This window comes from Cynocephalus volans, chromosome 3, assembly GCF_027409185.1.
Source record: "Cynocephalus volans isolate mCynVol1 chromosome 3, mCynVol1.pri, whole genome shotgun sequence".
Lineage (NCBI taxonomy): Eukaryota > Metazoa > Chordata > Mammalia > Dermoptera > Cynocephalidae > Cynocephalus > Cynocephalus volans.
The window spans coordinates 33,570,519-33,591,435 of NC_084462.1; the positions used below are offsets into that span (position 1 = coordinate 33,570,519).

Below are 20,917 nucleotides of genomic sequence, written 5' to 3' on the forward strand. Positions count from 1 at the left end.
ATTTTTTTTTTTTTTTTTAAAAAAGGACTAATAGATCCATCTTAGTTGCTACCAAAAAAAGCTTCACATTTTTATCCCAAGGAACAAAGTACAATCCTCTTATAATACTCTACAGCATTCTTAGTACATTATGTTGTTCGGCTCAAAAAGACAACCTCATTTTAATGATATAAAAGTGAACACTGTCTCAACTGAAATATTTTAACATTTACCAAGAGAGCGTATTTAAAGCATCATAACAGCGTTTTATCTGCTTGACATGGCATTCAAGGCCTTCAGCAATCAAGGACAAATTAACAGAGGCTACTACTTGCCACCACTTAACCACATGCCCAATATTGTGACAGGTACTTAATATAATTATTTAATTCTTACCAAAACCAAGGTAGATATTATCCCCATTTTATTAGATGAGAAAACAGGTTCAAAGACATTTTCAAAAGTATGTAAACTCTACTAAAAACAAGCAACAAAGAAGGCATTCAAACCCAGAAAAGATTCCAAAATTCTTTGTTTTTGTTGTTTTAACTTTTTTTGGTGGCTGCCCAGCATGGGTATCCAAACCCTTGACCTTGGGATTACCAACACCGTGCTCTAACCAATTGAGCTAACCCGCCAGTCCCCAGATTCCAAAATTCTTGAACTACATTGTCTCCAGTTGGCTTGTCCAAACTTACATCCTTAAGCACAAATTTCAATCATATCACCATTTCCCAAACGAATCATGCATGCTCATGCTACAGCCTGGAATTTTTTCCTATGCTTTTCTTCTGCTTTTTCTTTCTTTCTTTTTTTTAAAGATGACTGGTAAGGGGATCTTAACCCTTAACTTAGTGTTGTCAGCACCACGCTCTCCCAACTGAGCTAACCGGCCATCCCTATAAAGGGATATGAACCTGTGGTCTTGGTGTTATCAGTACCACACTCTCTCAAGTGAGACACGGCTGGCTCTGTTTTTTCAAAGACAAAAAAAAAAAAAAAAAAAAACTTTCAAAGCTCATTCTAAGGGGGCCATCTCTTCAATAAAGCTTTCCACAAGCACTCTCCATTGTAAGGGCCATCTCTTCAATAAATAAATAAAGCTTTCCATGAGCTCCCTCCCACCCTGATTTGCTCTGAGACTCCATTCTCATAGTACTGCTGATATGCAAACCAATTACATCATTCCACTTTGTTAGAAATAATTGTTTCTATGTCTTCTTCCTCCTGCTTAGATTAGAAGCATCCTGAAGAGCTGCTTCACACTCCTGACGGTATTTATTTAGCATGCACCTGAGGTGCTCAACATGCATGCTGAACTGCATGTGGAGAAAGGGCAGTTTTGAACTCAGCCTTCATTTGGGCAGTGAATAAGCTTCCCTTTAAGATTTGATACAAATCTGAGGACTTACGTAAGTTTATAAAGTTAGAAAGTTGTTTGGATAATAAGGACAAACCAATAAAATATGTCTTGAGTTGATTATGAAACCTGAGAAAACTTAGCTATGACTTTCCTTGTTAGACTACCATGAACATAATTTGGCTTTTCTGCAAAGCTATTCCCTGACTTTACCTGGCAAGTTAAATGTGACAAAGCAGTGTTGTCAGGTTGATTCACTAGATAAATCCCTATTTTCTTCTTGCTGCTACCATATTATATGAGTTAGGAAACAAAGGAGGAACCACTTAAGGACTCCTAAAAAGGGGGGCTCTTTCCCTCTGCTGATATACAGGAATGGATTAAACTGGTTTGGAAAGAGAGGGATAAACAGTTGTAGAAAACCTACTTGTGTTAAGTACTTACAAAATACAAAATCATCTACTCATCAAAACTAAGGAACTGGTATTCCCATTCAAAGTTGAGGAAACAAAGTTTGAAGCGATCAGATACTTGTCTAAGGTCACACATGTTAGAACTAAAATTTGAAAGAATATCTCAACAAGTTCCAATGTCAGTTTTCTTTTCCACTATATCAATTTAAATGTAATTGTTTATAGCTACACAATTTCCACTCTAACTGAAATCACAAGGTCCACATTATTCTTCACATAAGCAAATAAAAAACTGAACAAGCACTGAAAAAACTGGCACTCTACAGCGTGCATGCAAGAAACTCAAATGTTCAGACAAAATTAAGCCCTGCATCTTGAGGATCAAACCATTAATTCAATTCAAATATCTACTAAGTGCCAACTATGCGCAGAGAACTGAGCTAGATGTCACTGGTGATGCAACTGTGAAGCTCATGACCAAAACACAGGCAGACTGAAAAGAGCAGAAGAGGAGAAAATGCTAGGAAACGGAGGGGGGGGGGTGTTATTGTGACTTAGGAAGTGTGGAGAGACCAACTGGGGCAGGGGTTGGGGGGCAGACCTTAAAAATCCTTGAGTTAAAGGGTCTTGGAAAGATGAAGAGGGAGGAAATTGTAGACAGGAAGAACATCTTTCACAAAAGCTTAAAGACAGGAAAGCAAACGTAGAAAGTGAATAATGCAGTATAAATAGGAGGTAAACTGAAGAAGTCAGGTGTGAGGTCAAATTATGATAGCTTTTTAAAACTCCAGGCAACAGAGTCTGGATGGAAGCACCATTGAAAGCTCCTGCAAAGAAGAAAGCATGATAAAATCTCTATTTTAAGACCTGAAACTTGAGAGGTGGAGTTGTCTTCTAACATGATGAGGTGAGGAGGACAATAAACCTCTCCTCCAAAAGTAGGTACAAAGATGGACAAAACTTCCACTCCTGCTGACGTATCCATGTGCGGACCAAGGAATGCACTCAAACCTCAGGCATTTAAACCTGCTCTTATTTTTGGCAGGGCTCTCTCATGTCTCCTCTGTGTATGCACAGGCTCAGTGTGTCAGAGCATCACGGTGGAAGAAGGCTCTATCTGTCAGGGTGGCTACAGACATTTGAGCACAATCTCAATCGTTGTGTGAATAAACAACCACTTTTGGCTGACCATTCAGGTACGCCAATACACGGGTGGCCCCTAGAAGGACGCCAAGCATAAGATAAAATCAAGGGAAAAAACTGAACACAGACAGCAGCTGCAATTGTGAAGGAGAGAGAATTCACAGATTTAGTTAAGCTATAAAACCTGGACAGTATGCACTGAGCACTACGTTTGAGGATTCTCAAAAGCAAACAGAAGAATTGGGAAGACCAAAATTCAAAGTAGTATCACCAAACCCTCAGTGCAATTACCATTTCCTCCCCTCAATATCACTGGGCCAACCCAGCAACAGGCGCCCAGGCACAGAGAGAGTGCCTCTAGTTCTGGCTCAAGGCCTGAAAAAGGGAACTCCTAGCACTCAGAGAGAATACGATGATCCCTCCATTTTACTGTCTTTCCCCCTTCTCTGGAGCCACAGTGCCAAGCAATTGTGTGGTGTGTCTGCAGCAAAGGCTGGAATGAGAGACTGCAGAAACAAACTCTGAGGAAGGAGAACTATCAATTTTTCCCACCCTCTGTCCTCCCACTGCTTGGCCCCAAATGTGCAGACAGTCGTGGAAGTACATGGCAGAATGGGGTAACTAAATCCATAGTTTTCTGGACAGAGGAAAGAAGAGATACACCTCTAGGGAATAAAAAGTAAGGGAGAAATTGCTGAGAAAGAGAACTCAAGAAAGCAATTTCTGGGCTCAATGCATGGATCAGGAGTAAAGATGTTAAAAGTGGAACTAACAGAGGGACCACTGCGCAGGTCTCAGATGAGCGCACACATGAAACACATGGAAACGGCACTGCAAAGACTCTGAAAAATGAACTGATACTGGAACCACAGCCCACAGAACTTGCATCCTGAACTTGGCAGCAAAATAAAAACCTTTGCTCTGCAAATGGCACTGTTAAGAAAATGAAAAGACAAACTACAGACTGGGAAAAAAATACTTGCAAATCACATATTGGACAAAGGACTTACATATCCAGAATATATAAAGAACTCTCAAAACTCAACTTGAAGAAAACCACCCAACTAAAAAATGCACAAAAGACTTAAGCAGACACATTACCAAGGAGATGATATACACACACTGCTGTCCCACATTTCTTTTACAGAGGCCTTTGCGACAGACTGTCTCTTCAAAGACATCTGAATATCAAACATCCTTACAAGAGAAAATTGCTATCTCCTTCCAGAGCAAAGGGCAAGTGTGTATACTGTCCAAAACAATAAATACAACATTTCCCTCCATGTCAAAGGTCTGGCAGGTCTGTCTGCTGCCCATTATCCCCTCAGATGTGGGACCTGTGGGGAAAAGGTAGTCCATGTGAACATGAAGCTTATTCTGCTGATGTCCTGTGAATATCTGTCTCTGACCCAGGAGTCTCATGTCTTCTGCCAGCATCCATGAAATTGTGGCAGGCTACCTGGCTACTTATAAGCAGTGTAAAAACTCAGGTCCTTCACAGTTCTTAAAAACACGGATGTCAAGTAAGCACATGAAAAGTTGTCCAACATCACTAGTCATTAGAGAAAGGCAAATTAATACCACCATGAGTTATCATTCACACCTACCAGAATGGCTAAAATTAAAAAATACTGACAATACCAAGTGGTAGCAAGTATGCAGAGCAACTAGAACACTCTTACGTTCCTAGTGGAATGAAAATAGTATAGCCACTAGGGAAAACAGTTTGACAGTTCCTTAAAAAGTTAAACATAAATTTACCTGTGACCAAGCAATCCTATTCCTGGGTATTTCCTCTGGAGAAATAAAACCAATGTTTACTCAAAATTCTGTACACAATTTTTTTTAACCTCTGAGAAGTTATGAATGCATGTATACAAATGTTTAAAGTATTATTTATGGCCTGTGGCTCACTCAGGAGAGTGTGGTGCTGATAAAGTATTATTTATGATCATCAAAAAATGGAAACTGCCAAAATATCCTTCAATGGGTGAATAGATAAACAAACTGTGGTATATCCATACAATGGAATGCTACTCAGAAAAAAAAGGAGCAAAGTATTAATATGCCCAACAACTTAAATGAATTTCAAAGGCGTCATGTTTAGTGAAAGAAGCCAGTCTCTTAGTCCCTTCCTGCTGCTATAACAAAATACCATAAACTGGGGTAGCTTATAAGCAAATTTATTTTTTCACAGTTCTGGACACTGGGAAGTCCAAGATCACAGGCAGATCTGGTGTCTGGTGAGGACTTGGCCTTCTGGTTCCCTGAAAGTGCCTTCTCACTGTGTCCTAACATGGTAAAAAGGGAAGACTGGCTAGCTCTCTGGGGTCTCTTTTATAAGAGCACTAATCCCGAGTTGGCCAGTTAGCTCAGTTGCTTAGAGTGTGGTGTTGATAACATCAAGGTTAAGGGATTAGATGCCCATACTGCCGAGCCATCGGGAAAAAAAAAAAGAAAAGAAAAGAAAGAAAAATCACTAACTTAGAGACAGTTGCTATTAATATATTGGTGCATAGTCTTGTAGTGTTTACTCATCATTCATCCAACAAATATTGATACATTGATTTACTACTATATGACAGGCATATATATAAATGTAAGTAAAAATAAGCAGTTTTAGTCCTTGTGGAGCTTCCTGTCTAGTATGGGAGATATGACTGTGTATCTAGAAGGACTGAAAGAAGAAATTAGAACACTTTTATAAACACTGAGAATTAATTTAAAAATTGCTAAATTTGATTCAGATTGCTGTACTGGCCAGCTGCCAAAAAAAAAAAAAAATTGCTAAATTTCAATAAAGAATTCATATTTAGGGGTGGCTAGTTTCAGCTGGTAAGAGTGAAATGTTATAACACAACGGTCAAGGGTTTGGATCCCCTTACTGACCAAATGCCAAAAGAAAAAAGAAAGACTTTATGTTTATGTGAAACAAGCTAAATATATGTACATGAAATCTATAGAACTCTTATAACAGCTAAACAATAACAAGTTAGAAAATATAAAAAGAGAGCTCATTCACAATATTATCAGTATGTAAAAACACCTAGCAAATTTTTAACACCTAGAAAATTATGTGATCTACATAAAAATACTGAGAGATATAAAGAAAACTTGAGCGCTGGCTGGTTAACTCAGTTGGTTATAACCAAGGTCAAGTTGGTTATAATACCAAAGTCAAGGGTTCAGATCCCCTTACAGGCCAGCCATCCCTCCCCAAAAAAGTCTTGAATAAATGGTAAGATATACCATGACATGACATAATATGAGAAAATTAAGTATTACAAAATTGGCGAACATCTCAAAATTTATACATTTACTACAAATGACAATAAAAATCGCACAAGACTTTTTGGAACTCAACAAAATGATTCCATATTTCATCCGCAATAATAAAGAGTCTGTGAAGCTTATTCTCTACTGTATAATAAAAATAATAAACAGGCTAGGATTTTTTAATTTTCTAAATTAATTTTCTGAATTTTTATTTTCTGCAAAAAAACTAGTTAAAATAGTGTGAACTTAGAAACAGACCTGGCAAATCTCTACAGGATAGACTGACCTCAAAATAAATCCTAAATAATATATAAAATAATTTAACATTAGAGGAAGGAGGGAAACAGAAAATTGTCAATAAATAGTGTTGGAATAACTCTGATAGCAATCTGATATCCCTCAAATTAATTACAGGTATCTTAAAGAGTCAAAGATTTTAGACAAACAGAAAAATGGAAAGAACTAAAATAAGTATTTATGGAACTTGTAAAGAGGTGAGGATTATCTAAGCTTACAAGCCGCAGGAAAAAAAAAATCAATAAGGAAATGAAATTTGAATATATAAACTGAAATGTCTATCTAGTTTTAAAAATGCCCCAACTAAAGCCAAAATAGAAAGGCAAATAGACTACAGAAAAATATTTAAATAGGACAATGATGTATTTTATCATATTTTAAAATAATACTAATAAAAATAATTTGTAAACCTTTCATAGTTATGTAGAACAAGGATATGAGCAGACCACACAAAAAATGTGAAGATTCCTAGAAAGAGAAATGGAATGTCAAAGGGTATGTGTTTAAAATTTTGACATATGCTACCAAACTGGCATGACAAAAAGGTTGTATCCATTTATATTCCCAACTACAGTGTATGACAGAATCTACTTTCCCATAATGTCATAAATATAGCATTATTAAACTTTAATTTTTGCCAATCTGACAGGCAGACAAAAAAAAATTTCTTGTTTTAATGTGCATTTCCCTAAGGTTAACCATCTTTATAGATATTTATTGGTGCTAGTTTATTTTCTTTGAAGAAATGAACTGTTCATGTTCTTTGCTCATTTTTCTACATTATTAATATTTTTTCTTTTGATTTACAGGTGCTCTTTTTATATTATCTTTTAGTCCTCAACTTTATATGTTATGAAGACACCGCAGTTTTAATCAAATACAGCATTTCAAATCTGTATCCAAGTTTCACCAATTTTCTTATCATTAAATACATAGCTTCCAAAAGGAATATGAATGTCACACAGAGAATCAATGTCAGTGTCAGTGTCCAACACAACAAAACAAAGTATCCAAACACTGGCCTGCCCAAGTAATTCCAAATGATAATCAACCCCATGGAATAATAAGTAGAGTTTACTGCTGCTGGAATGAGCAGAGCCAGCAGAGCAGCATTCTTAAGGAGTGAGCTATAGACAACAATCTTCTATTGTTCTAAATCACAACCTCTTTGGTTAAGCAAAATTAAGACGCTAATCTAAGCATTTCATTGCCCAAGCTAATAGCTCAAAGTAACATTCAAAATAACCCAGCTGCTCTAGTCTACTTTCTACCATTCTCTGACCTCTCTTCCAGAGAAGCAGCCAATTCCCCAAATGGTCAATTTATTTCATAAGTAACTAACTAAAAATTATTTCTTTTAACTCCACCTAAAGTAACAGCAAACTGCAATATACAAGGTGGTCTCCACCATTAAAGATTTTTGTTTCAAAGTTATATCTTAGTTTTAGCTTTGCTTCAACCATTTCTCTCTTAGCAAATTGTGGCTGGGCAAAGTGACACACACACACACACACACACACACACACACACACACACACACACACACACACACACACACACACACACACACACACACACACACACACACACACACACACACACACACACACACACACACACACACACACACACACGTTAAGAGAAATACAAAAGGCAACTGCCTGGACTGAACATAATTTATTCAGATATATTAGATGGCACAATCAAATAAATATCTGTATCATGTTTTAAGCTTTTGAGAAGTACCTTGCATCTAAAACATAAGATACACACGTAAATGATGTTCAACTGAGCTAGACTGGCAACCATACTAAAAAAGGGCTATCACAAAACTGAAGCAAAATTGAAATCCACACTAACCATATCCCTCATCAATGACTATTAATTGCTAGACATAAAAAACTAAAGTTGATAAACTATTTGAGAAATTGAAACCTGAAAATGCCAAAACAAAATGATACAAACAAAACCAGTAAAAACTAAAAATTAAAAAGCAATCTGCATGACCTATTAAAATTCTGGTTACTGAAAATCATACTTTTCTGAATATTAAATATTAAATATATTAATAAGATAACCCTAGGTTTTGTGAAAGTTTTCAGAATTAAAACGGAGATGCTTGTGTTTAAAAAAATAAAAATAAAAATAACCCTAACAAATAGAGCTGGGTAAAGGCCATGAAGGGGAGAGCTCTCATGCACTATGCCTGATCAGAACTATGACAAAGGAAATTCAAAACCACAACCCTACACACAGGCCATCACAAAATTACACAAAAAATACTTCTGCAAAGACATCTGCCCAGCAACTGTCTGCCAACCTCAGACCGGAGTCACCCTTATTATTGATCCTTGCTGCCAAGGATAATTATCCCCAAACAATTATGTAATCCTCCATCACTTTTCCTTTAAAACTCTGTGTCTTCCTTTACCTCTTTGAATACACACATAGTTTGCTATGGCACATGTATTCGCATTGCAATTCCCTACTCCCAAATAAAACTTTTTTTTAGAGATTCGTGTCCATAATTTTTAGAGTTAACAGTTTCCTTAAATGCTATGAATCAAGTAATAAAAATTTAAACCAATTAAACTACAGAAACTTTCAACAACTGCTAAAACCATCTTATCTGTTGTGGGTTGAACAGAGTCCCCCAAAAAGACAGGCTGAAGTCCTAACCCCAACACCTGTGAATGTGATCTTATTTAAAAATAAGGTCTTTGCAGATGTAATTAGTTAAGATGAGGTCATACTGGATTAGGGTGCACCCTAATGACTGGTGTCTTTCTGAGAAGGCCAGGAAAGACAAACATTCAAAGAGAAGAAGCCACGTGGCCACAGAGGCAGAGGTTGGAGTGATGCACCTGTGAGCTGAGGAGTGCCAAGGACTGCCAGCAGCCACCTTCCTTAGAAGCCTTCAGAGGGAGCGTGGCCCTGATGACACCTCAATTTTAGACTTCTACCCTCCAGAACTATAAAAGAATAAAGTACTGTTGTTTTAAGCCACCTAGTTTGTGGCAATTTGTTACAGCAGCCTTAGGAAAACAATATACCATCCAATAAGAATTGTTGTAAACTCTATAAATAATTAAAAGAAATGAGTTCTCCACAATTTGACAAAGAACTGTAGGTTCACAACATCACTTGTGCTTTACAAACAAGGCAATCACACACCCCAGTTAGCAAGTAACAGTCCTGGCTTATGCCTGTTATTCCAGCATAAAAGCACCTCCTTTGATTCTCAAAAGTGACTTCCTTGGATAATAAATTGCACGGTCAACCAATTTATAAAAACACCTAGAATATTCTCCTGTTTGTCCACCTTTAAATCCTACCCTGTTCAAGTAACATCAAATAACATCTGACCCCATCTTCCCCACTGACAGAATAATTCTCTTGGTTCCTATAGCGTTTATAAATACAGCTATTATAATACTCATATGTTCTATCACAATTAAGTGCTTACATGTCCACTCCATGTTCATATGCACTCAGCACAGTACCAGGAACAGACTTATTATTCAATAGATGTTTTCTAAATTTATTAAATGAAGGGTGGTACTGACAACACCAAGGTCCAGGGTTTGATCCCTGTTTTGGCCAAAAAAAAAAGAAGGGTTGACCCCTTGGCTCACTTGGTAGTGTGGTAATAGTAACACCAGTGTCTAGGGTTTGGATCCCCATACAGCCAGCCTTCAAAAATAAATAAATAAACAAACAAACAAATAAATGTACTAAATGATTTATTCAGAAGACTGACAAAGCACCTACAGAAACAAAGTTTTCTTTCACTTTTGTCCCTTATACATTATTCAGGGCCCAGTGAAGGTAGGAATAAAAAATTAAATAACAAAACAACTAAGTTATAAAGCGATGGTTCTCAAACTTTAGTATACATCAATATCACTTGGAGGACTTGTTAAATAAAGCACAGAGATCAGAGTTTCTGATCCAGCAGGTTTGGTGTAGGGCCTGAGAATCTGAATTTAACAAGTTCCCAGGTGATGCTTCTGGAAACCACCTTTGAGAACCACTGCTTCACAGAAAGCACCACAACTTTGAAAAGATTCATTTCTTCTCATGACTTCATTCCTAGTGGGAGACTCCCTTTTCTGAATATGATAGAGCAGCTTTTGTCAGATCAACACTCCCGCTGAGAACTAGGAAAACTAGATACATTTGAAAAACCAATATTTAAAGGCATCAGGGCCAGCCTGTGGCTCACTCGGGAGAGTGCAGTGCTGATAACACCAAGGCCATGGGTTCTGATCCCATATAGGGATGGCCGGTTCGCTCACTGGCTGAGCGTGGTGCTGACAACACCAAGTCTAGGGTTAAGATCCCCTTACCGGTCATCTTTTTAAAATAAATAAATAAATAAAGGCATCAGAGAGCTGCTGAAGCAACCAACACTAGAAGGGTCTAGATTTTGGGAAAAAGAGGAACGTAGAGAAATTAAATAACATTTTTCAGTCACTTTTTCCACCAAGTACATTTGCTGATTCTAGAGCAAAAGGCTGAAAATCCAGGCTTTGCCGAGGCAGAGGAAATATGAGAGCTTTTGGAAGAGATAAAAATCAAGACTTTAGGAGCCCAAGATCCCAGTGAAAGAGGAGTTGAAGACCTAGGCCTAACACAAGGCTGGTTTTCCCCCAAAGACACTAAATTCTGCAGCTGCACAGGGAGGGCTTTCAAACAAAACTGAAAGCCTCTGAAAAATCGAGTGAAATTTTCAGCAATCTCACTGTTCTCAGGAGACAAAGATTACAGTATAAAACCCACGGGGAGAGGGATCTCAGTGGATTCACCAGACTATCAGTTAGAAGCCTTGGATGGGTACTTGCTAGGAGTAAGGGCAAACCACAGGGAAACAAAACTTTAACAAACCTCTAACACAATCCCAACCCTCAGCTCAGTCCCTAACAATATTAGGTGCTCAGCCCCCACTCTACCTGCCTAGAAAAAGGGAGGGTGGCTTTCTCTCTGAAAAGAATAGCATCATCTGGAGCCTTACTTTATTCACAATGCCCAGAATTCATACAATTGAAAACCAAAAGGAAAAAACAGACAATAGAAATAGATGTCAGATGATCTAGGCATTGATGTTACCAGAAAGACTTTTAAATAATGATTCGTATGTTTTTAAAACTAGAAAAAAGAGAGGAAAAACACTTTCTAAAAGATTAAGAATTTCAACTGAGAACTGCAATTTATGAAAAATCAAACTGAAATTCTATGTCTGAAAAGTACAACTAAAATTAAAATTCAAAGGGTGGAAAGATTAAGAAAAAAAAATAGTAGTACTCAAAGGGTAGATTTAACCGCAGACCAGACCCAGCAGAAGAAAGGATTAGTAACTGGAACACAAGTCAATAAAATGTGTCCAAACTGAGGCACAAAGAGAAAATCTAATAGAAAATACTGCGGAAAAAATGGGTAAAGAGAATGTTCAACATTGTGAAAGGGTCTAACAGGCATGTAACTGGAGTCAAAAGGAGAGGAGAAAGTGAATGGAGCAGAAGCAATATTGACAGGAAAAATGCATTTTCAAAACTGAGGAAAAGACAGTAACCCACAAAGTCAAGAAGTTCTGTGAACACCAAGCAGAATTAATAAAAGAAAATCACATAAAGACATATTATAATTAAACCTGGTACTCAAAACAAAGAGAAACTCTTAAAAGCAACCAGAGAAAAAAAGACACATTATTTATACTTTCTAAGGAACAATAAGACTAAACTTATTTTTTTTTAAATAAAAGAATTTACTATAAAAGACTTTCATTGAAAGAAATACCATATGGATCTCTTTAAATCAAGAGAAAAATTACCTTATCCCAAACCAAAAAACAGAAATGTAGGAAGGGATGAAGAACAATGGAAAGAGTAAATATGTAAGTAAATATACACAAATAGTAATTATACAGAATAATTTCTTATGGGGTTTAAAATATATGTGGAATTAAAATGGGTAAAACACAAAAAAGTAAAGCATCCACTGAAGAATAAAATTGAAATCTTTTTGTTCCACTAACCTAAGGCAGAATCAGTATCATAAATACTATTGGCTACGTTTGGGGCTAGAACTGGTTGGACCTGCACTGCAATCCAACCTGATAATCAGTTTTTCTGTCAGAATCTGAAAACCTTAACATCAAAAGAATCTCAACATTTTATGTACACATATATACGCACACATACACAAGGTACTTCAAAAAGTTCACAGAAAGATTAGTATTATCTTTCAAATCTATTTTTGAAGTACTCTCGTATATGTATATACATACACACATTAATATATTTATATATAATAGTGCTTGAAAAATTTTATGTATATATAGTTATATACATATATACACTTGTTCCACTACTGGAGTGAAGTACTGTAGTGAAAAGGCAAAAATTCACCTTTAAGGAAATAGCCTACATCCTACAAGTGCTCTTCTGAGTAATGAAAAAACCATTTCTGCATTTGTTCCAAATATGTCCAAAAACAAAAGTAGGCTCTTGGGAGAAAGTAGTATCTACCTAATATAGCTGATATTTAAAAGACTTAAATACAGATTTTCTATATTGTCTCGGTCACAAGACATTCTATTTCCTGGTACAGGCTAAAATCATAACAAGGTTTTATAGAAACATCAGCAGTTAGCATGAGTATGAAAGCACTTTGCCAGTCTGATTATTTCTCTCATAAATCATATTAAGATATATCATCCATGACTATACAACATTTGAAAGCCTAGAGAAATAAATCTACACACTTATCACACTACAATCCCAATTGCAATGGCTAATAAATTTACACAAATAAAAATACGATCCAATTTGCTAAGTAGGAGCTAAGCATATTATCCCCGGAGATACAAATTATGATGAATTTTAGTTCTTCTAGTTCATTAAGCCTACGTTTTTTTTTTTTTTTTAATACTTTTTATTTGCATTCTTCTTATAATATCCTATTTAAAACTGGTCACTAGCCCAACTCATTTTTTAGGACTGCATTTAAAAAACAATGTCAAAAGCTCTACGGAAATGTAATTAAGGAACCGCAACATTACCTAACTAAATTTAGGCAAGGACAGTTCCAACCACTGTTTACTGTGTAAGGATGAATAAGGATGGTCTCTATTAGCACAGTGCCTGGCCCATGCCACCATTTGATAAATTTGAACCATTATTACTTGAAAGGGCAACTCACTTTAAGCAAATTATGGACATAAAAACTGACTGTACATTTCATCTAAGATGAATAAATCTGTTCCTGTAGTGGGTTAGAAATCGTGATTCTCGTTTGATTTTAGAATAAGGTTTTTAGGTAAATGCATGTATGGGGCAAAAGCCCTCGGACAGGGGGCCACAGCCCATAGAGAGTGTGGCCAAAGCCCATCTAATCAACTCCTAATCACTGGTTAGGTACGAGACTGTATACTTTAATTATTTTAGAGATGACACATAGTTGTCATACTGGTTCTGTTAAGAGATCTTAAGAATTGCTGAGAGCGAAGTTGTGGAATAGATGTTTGCTAGAGGCAAGCTGTCTGTTGGGGGAAACTTTAGAGATAATTGCATTTAGATTTTATCATAAGAGTTTAACTTTTGTTTAAGGAGAAGTCATACTTTAGATAATGAGCCAGTTTGACCAATTTAGCCCTTTACTAATTGTACTTTGGAATGTCACTTTAATTTATTGATGTTACTAGTTTCCATTGTTAAGCTATACATAGCCATAGACAACTTTTGTAACACTGCCCATGTCCTTATGTCCTACTTTGATGATTGAGTTCACTGATTTTTCTTGTAAAACTTCCTTGTCTTGTCAATAAAAAGAAAGGCTGATTTTGGATCGGGGCTGCTCCCCGTATGGGAAGCAGTCCCTCCAGGCCTCATTGATTGTATTTTGAGCGAATTCTTTCTTTCTCTTTTCTCCGTCTTGGTTACACAGAGGAAAGTGTAACACGTTCCCATCTTAAAAGTAGGGCTGGCTGGTTAGCTCAGTTGGTTAGAGCATGGTTCTGAGAACACCAAGATCCAGGGTTCAATCCCCATATGGGCCAGCTGCCAAATAAATAAAATGCCTGGGCTTTTCAAGCCAGTGCTCTCTGTGCTGGAGCTAACACCCCAAAACCTACTTCCAGAAATGAATCTTAGGTCTGTTGTGTGCTATTCCCTCAGCCCACCTGTGTGTGGAGGTGAGGAGGCTTTCATTCAAATACGTGTCCTTGTCAGACTCTCCATTTTCATACTCCCCATGATAAAGCATGCCTGTAAAAACATATGGCTCTGTGATTAACCAGCAACATAAAATAGATGTACTTGAGGTCACAGGAAGCACAAATTCAAACCCCACTGTTGAAAAATTCATTACAAAAACTCCACTGAGAAAAAGAACATTTATGGAAAGTAGCCTGAAGAATATGTAATCCGCCTACTCATGTAAATAATCTAAAACAGATCTTTATATCAAATCAGTCTAGAAATCTAAGTATCGGATCACATTATTTTGCCCACACCAGAACTGCTTTTACTGAATTCTGTTTTGATGTTAGGTCACCAATCTACGCAGTGAGGCAACGAAGGCAAGGAGTTTTACTAAAACACAGAGTAAAGCACGACATAGCCCTTTGAAATGCATGCTGTATTTACTTAAGGATGTAGCTGAGGAGTTTCTCACTACAAAGAGTTCTGGAAATCCAAAGGAGAAATTGATGCAACTGATTATATTTCTCTCTGAATTGTCTACTGAAAAGGAAAGCCACCAAAAAAAAAAAAAGTAAAGTCAAATTTGTGGCCCTCTAACAAATACTTAAGACTTCAGTCCGAGCACTTTGTGTACAGAGCTCACTCCTGTTTTCATCTTAATTTTTCCCCCAGTCTTGAATTCATCACCACCTATCTCTAACAATATAGTATATGTATCTTTGTAAGTCATTATGAATCCTTTCTGACACAAGATGTGGTATAAGTAAAAAATATGTTCTACTTAGAAAAAGAACTATAGCACACAAACAAAAAATAAAAATAAAAACACAAAAAACCACACACACAAAAAGAAAAAATAAAATTGTAGCACAAGAAGACATTTTCTTCCATTAAGAAACATTTTATGAGTTATACTTCTAAAGGCATATTCTTTTAAGTGCTCCAAAGTGACTTCTAAAGGAAAAAAGAAAGAATTTTACCGAATATTATGCCTAAAATTAGAAAATTCTAACAGAGGAACTACAAAAATAAAACACTTTCATTATGTATTTTTAACTTAAGAGCACACAGAAAATTATAAATATACCTCTACATAAAAATCCCCCAAAAGCCATCTTTACTTTTAAAATACAGACCAAATCACCATAAATGCAATTACAATTTAGTATTTATTTTAAACAGTAACTGAATAGACTAAATTCAAAAGTTGTTCATAAGATTTTTGTACAACTCTTTCTGAGCTGTCCTGTGCCTAGTACAGAGGATGTTGCTAACCATTCCTTGAGGTGAGAAAGACATAGAATTTAGAATCCAACAGCTCCTGCTACCCTTCTACTTCAGGGATTTCAGCAATTTCCTTGTTCTTGTTAGGGGAAAATAAAAAGCTTAAGACTCCCCCAGTGTATAATGGTTTACCCATTCATGAACACACACCATTCTGATCATAACTCCTAACTTTTAATTATATCTTATTAATTGATCATAATCATGGTTCTTGGACCTCCTAGTGACCATAAACAAGTGAGCCATGCTACCAGAAATAAGTAAAAATGTTCTACTATGCAATAAAAATTATACTTCCTACCCCACTGGCCAGTAACTTCAAAAACAAAAATCTCACAGGGAACCTGAAAACAGCAGTATTTAAGTACAATCTTTTTTTTAAAAAAGGCATTTTAGCAACTTTAAACATCAAACAAATAAAACACAAGTTACACAATATTACTGAGTGGGATACAGAGAAGTCAACTGTTATTTCCCATGTTTATTTAACAATAGTCTAGATTATTTCAAGGCTTTTCAGCCATATGAAATGGTGCTTCATGATGGACATGAGCATTTAATAAGACTTACAAAATGTTTGGTGTCCACTGTGAAATTCTTGTTTTTTGGTGTGATAACTTTTATTGAGAGGCTAAGAAGCCACTCAGTAGCATGTCTACTCTGACTCACAGGTATTAGGTTACACAGGTATCTCCTACATTTTAGGGATGCCTCATCTCTGCTACAGATGTTTGTTTACTTTGCAGCCAATAAAAACACAGGCACCAGAAATTAAACTCACACAGTCAAGAAATTCTATGTCTCTAACCAAAGACTACAAGTAAATGAAACAGGATCTTAGTTCTATATGTAGATATTACAATGACTAAGCACTGACCAAAACTTTTTAAATTAAAAACCAACAAAGCTCAGTTGCTTAGAGAGCAGCCTTATAACACTAAGGTCACTTTACGATTCTCCGTACTAGCCAACTGCCAAAAAAACAAACAAAAAAGACATCAATGAAATCAAAAAATTATTCTCATCAAGTCAACAAGTACTTATTGAACACTTGTGAATGCCCAACTGGACTGAGAATGCAAAGAGATAAAAGCAGAATTCTTGTTCATAAAAATTTACAAATTAGATGGGCAGATACTCTTACACATAGAAAAAACTAGCAAATGAGTATACAACTCAACTCAAATATTTAACAAGCAGAAAAGATTAAAGTACAAGTTTGATCCCTGTACCAGCCAGACGCCAAAAAAAAAAAAAAAAGATTAAAATACAAGATAGCATATACTCAAGCACAATCTTTTTTTTTTTTCCCTTAGCGGTTGGCCGGTACAAGGATTCGAACCCTTAACCTTGGTGTTACAACACGGCACTCTAACCAAGTTAACCAAGTGAGTTAACCGGCCAGCCCTCAACCACAATCCTTATCAGCCACATAGCAGCTTATGTGTAAGAGCTACATAAGATTCATTCATTCATTCATTTATTTTGGTGGCTGGCCAGTATGGGGATCCGAACCCTTGAACTCGGTGTCATAACACTGCTCTAACCAACTGTACTACAAAATTTCATATTAATCATACAGTGATCCTGCTTAAAACGCTTTCCCGGTTCTGTCACCATGAGTTAAAAGCCCAAGCTCCCGCGTCTCTGCTCTGCACTCTTCCACTTCAACGATACGCTCCTCCTTGTAGTTCGGAGCCTCCTTCCTCTCTTTTAGTTGCCCCTTCTCCCGCATTCCCACCATCTCCCACCTTGTTAGTCTGCGTATCACTCACTCTTCAAGACACGCCCAGGAAGTATTCCCGATCCCCTCCTCCGCCTTCCTCACCCAACAGGACGGCCGGCGCCCCTGCGCCGAGAGCATCTTCTCCGTCCAACGTCCTAACTTGCAGAGAGCGGAAACGCGCCTGCTCGGAAGGTCAGTCACAACTCACATCTTCAACACTTCTGGACTCTTGAAAGTTATTTATCATTAAACGGATTAACAGTGTCATCAATCTTCTTGCACTTCTGGCAACCTGTCTCCGTACAATTTTAATTAACAGACTTTTTAAAAAGCAGCTCTAGGTTTACAGTGGGGACGTACAACTATTTTTTAATCTTGGGGGTCTCTTCAGCCAGAAGCCTGCTCCTCAGGTAACGCTGAGAGCCCGTCCTGGCACACTTCGCGCCCCGTGTCCTCGCGGCCGAGCCCGCGGCCGGACCGCGCCTGCCCTGCGGCGCTTCCGCGACGGGACGGCTCGGACGCCGGCGCCGTGCCCTCGCCCCGCCACTGCGCGCGGCAGGCCCGGTCCCCAGACCCGTCGCGTTCCCACGGCCCCTCCCCGCCCGCGGCGCTGCACCCCGACACCGCCAGGCTGCGGTCCGGAGGGGTCCCCGAGGGGCCCTGGGCACGACCCGGCGGACAGGGCGGCGAGGAGAGAGCCGGGCAGAGGAAAGCCCTCCAGGAGGGCGGACGAGGCAGGAGAGGGCCAGGAAATGACGGCGCCTGTCCGGCGGGCTCGGCCAGGCAGCGGCGAAATTGGCAGCGATGCCTGAGAAGGGCCGGCCGAGCGCCGGGAGCACCAGGGACCCGCGGCGGCGTAGGGCCGGCAGGGCCCGCCGTGGGACGGAGGACAGCAGGAGGCGCGACGCGAAACGGCCCCGGCCGGTGGACGGCACCGACTAGCGACCCGACAGCCCCCGCCAGGACGCCGCGCCGCTCCGCCCCGGGAGCTGGGAACGGCGCCGCCCGTGCCCCCGTCCGCCTGTCCCGTACCTTGTCGGCGGCTCCCGGGGCGTCGCGACCGCCGGTCTCCCCGCGTCGCTCGAATACGTCCGGCCCGGCCAGTCCACTCCCCGCCCTCTCACCCGCCTCCCGCCGAAGCCCCACCCCGGCGCCGCCAGCGCGCGCACGCCACGTACGCGCGACGTCACTTCCGGGGCCAACGAGGGGAGGGAGCTGCGGGCTTCCGGGGGCGGGGGGGGGGTGCTGCGCTGGGTGGGGCGAGGACCGGGCAGGCGGGAAAGACTGCACTGACGGCGTCGGAGGGCCAAGGGGGCAATGCGGGGCGCCGGCCTGGGGCATTCGTGAACCGCGAGAGAGCCGGCATTTCGTCTTCTGCTCAGTCCCTGCTTGCTCCCGGCGCTCCACTGCTGTGTGGCGCGGAGACCTCTCCGGAAGCTCCAGAAAAGCTTCCAGCCGAAGGGAGGCGGCCACTTGAAAAACTGTACCTAAGGATTTTTTACCAGTGTTCGGGTTAAAGGATCTTTAAGAGATTGGTTGATCCACAAGCCTTTTTTTTTTTTTCCCCGCCCTTTGGTGCTGGCCGGCATGGGGATCCGAACCTTTGACCTTGGTGTTATCAACACTGTGCTCTGTCCAGCTGAGTAACCCACCGGCCTAAAAGTCATTTTTAACAGCTGAGCATAACTGAGACCCAGAAGTTAAAGTAGTCAGTGTCACACATATTAATGGCCGAGGCACAAGTGGAATCCAGTTCTGGTGATTCCCATTTCAGGAATGTTAAAAACAGCAGCTAAATACTGACTGCCTGTGTATTCTGGATGCCATCTATGACTTAAGGTGCTGTCACAGCAGCGGGGAAAAAAAGAAAATACTATGCTGTGTCTGGGAGGCAGACCTGCATTAGAATCTCAGCTTCCCTAATTGTGGGCTCTGTGATCTTGGGCAGGTTGCCTAATTTCTCAGTCTTTTCATTATTTGCAAAGTGGGAATTAATTGATTTTGTCCCCCAAATTCTTCCTAAGTGCCTGATGTGTACTGGGTTGAGGATAAAACAGAAGTACCTGTGCTGATTGGTGGAGGAACCAATAAACAATAAATTTACAGTAGTACATTAGATGGTAGTGATTGCTATTGTCAAAAGACAAAATAACAAATTTAGTTTAAAGATGTTAACTGGATTTTATTTTTATTTATAAAATAGAATGACTGTTCCAATTAGCCAAGCAGAGGAGGTTGGTTTTATAGACAGAAAAGGGCTGAGGAAAGTATAAAACAAAAAGTGGATTGGTCCTTTCAAAGATACTTTTCTTGTAAAGGTTAAAGCAGAGGGGACTTCCTTATGCCGGCTAAAACTGGCCTGTTTGGGGATTTGGCTACTATTGCTCTCTCCTGATTTCTCAGAAAGTCAGATGAACAACTTAGTCTCAGCTTGTTGATGTGGACCTTCAGCATGAGGTTCCATTTGTGTTTGGTCCGTTGGGTTTGAAGTGCAAGAATTAGGTCCAAACCAATGAGCTCCTATGCATTTTACTTAACGCTATAAAGAAAAATAATTCAGGGAAGGGGGATATAAAGTGCAACCAAGAAATTGGCAGTTGTAGCATGGACAGGAAAAACCTCACTGGGGTGACTAGAATAAAAGGTGAGGGAGCCAGCTATGCTGCTATGCAAATATCTGGGCAAGAGTGTTCTAGGCACAGGAAAAGGCAAGTGCAAAGGCCCTGGTGATACCTCCAATCTGTGTAGCTACAGCAGAGTGACTTAGGGGGAAGTGGAAGAGGTCAAAAGGTAGTGGGCAAAGCAAGGGACTAAGCCCTAAGTCAGTATTGGAGGGAACCAGCAAGAGCATGGACACCAGAAGACCTGAGTCACTGGGAACATTAATGGAACAATTTACCACATATGCCTTTATTTTTCAACTGCTAATTTTGATGTTTGTTAAGAAAAGAAATTCTTTATCATCTTAAGTGAGTACTTTCTTGTGTCACTCAGGAATGAAAACTTGTTCCTAGGTTACTATCTTTACATGTAATTTAGTTAAAAGACTGGCTACTTCAATATCAAAATGACTGATAATTTAGGTGTGTTTATGAATTCCCTTTGTCCAATCTTGTCAGCAGTTACTGAAACTGAGCAGGTACCAATCCTCAGTAAAGCCCCTCCAAAAACTTAGATGAAAGTGAGCTGTGGTCTTGGTCCCCCAAATATGAAGTGATTTAGAATCTGGGAACTAGGC

The 20,917-nt window shown here is 39.2% G+C and overlaps 1 protein-coding gene across 2 annotated transcripts in view; it reads right to left on the minus strand.

The window, feature by feature from the left end:
• Positions 1-18,792, minus strand: part of RABGEF1 (RAB guanine nucleotide exchange factor 1) — a 70,060-nt gene extending 51,268 nt beyond the window's left edge. For both annotated transcript variants that reach the window (XM_063089719.1, XM_063089718.1), the window contains exon 1: positions 18,712-18,792. The gene's annotated coding sequence lies outside the window, so the exon portion shown is untranslated. The remainder of the gene's footprint in view (positions 1-18,711) is intronic.
• Between the last annotated feature and the right edge of the window lie 2,125 nt (positions 18,793-20,917).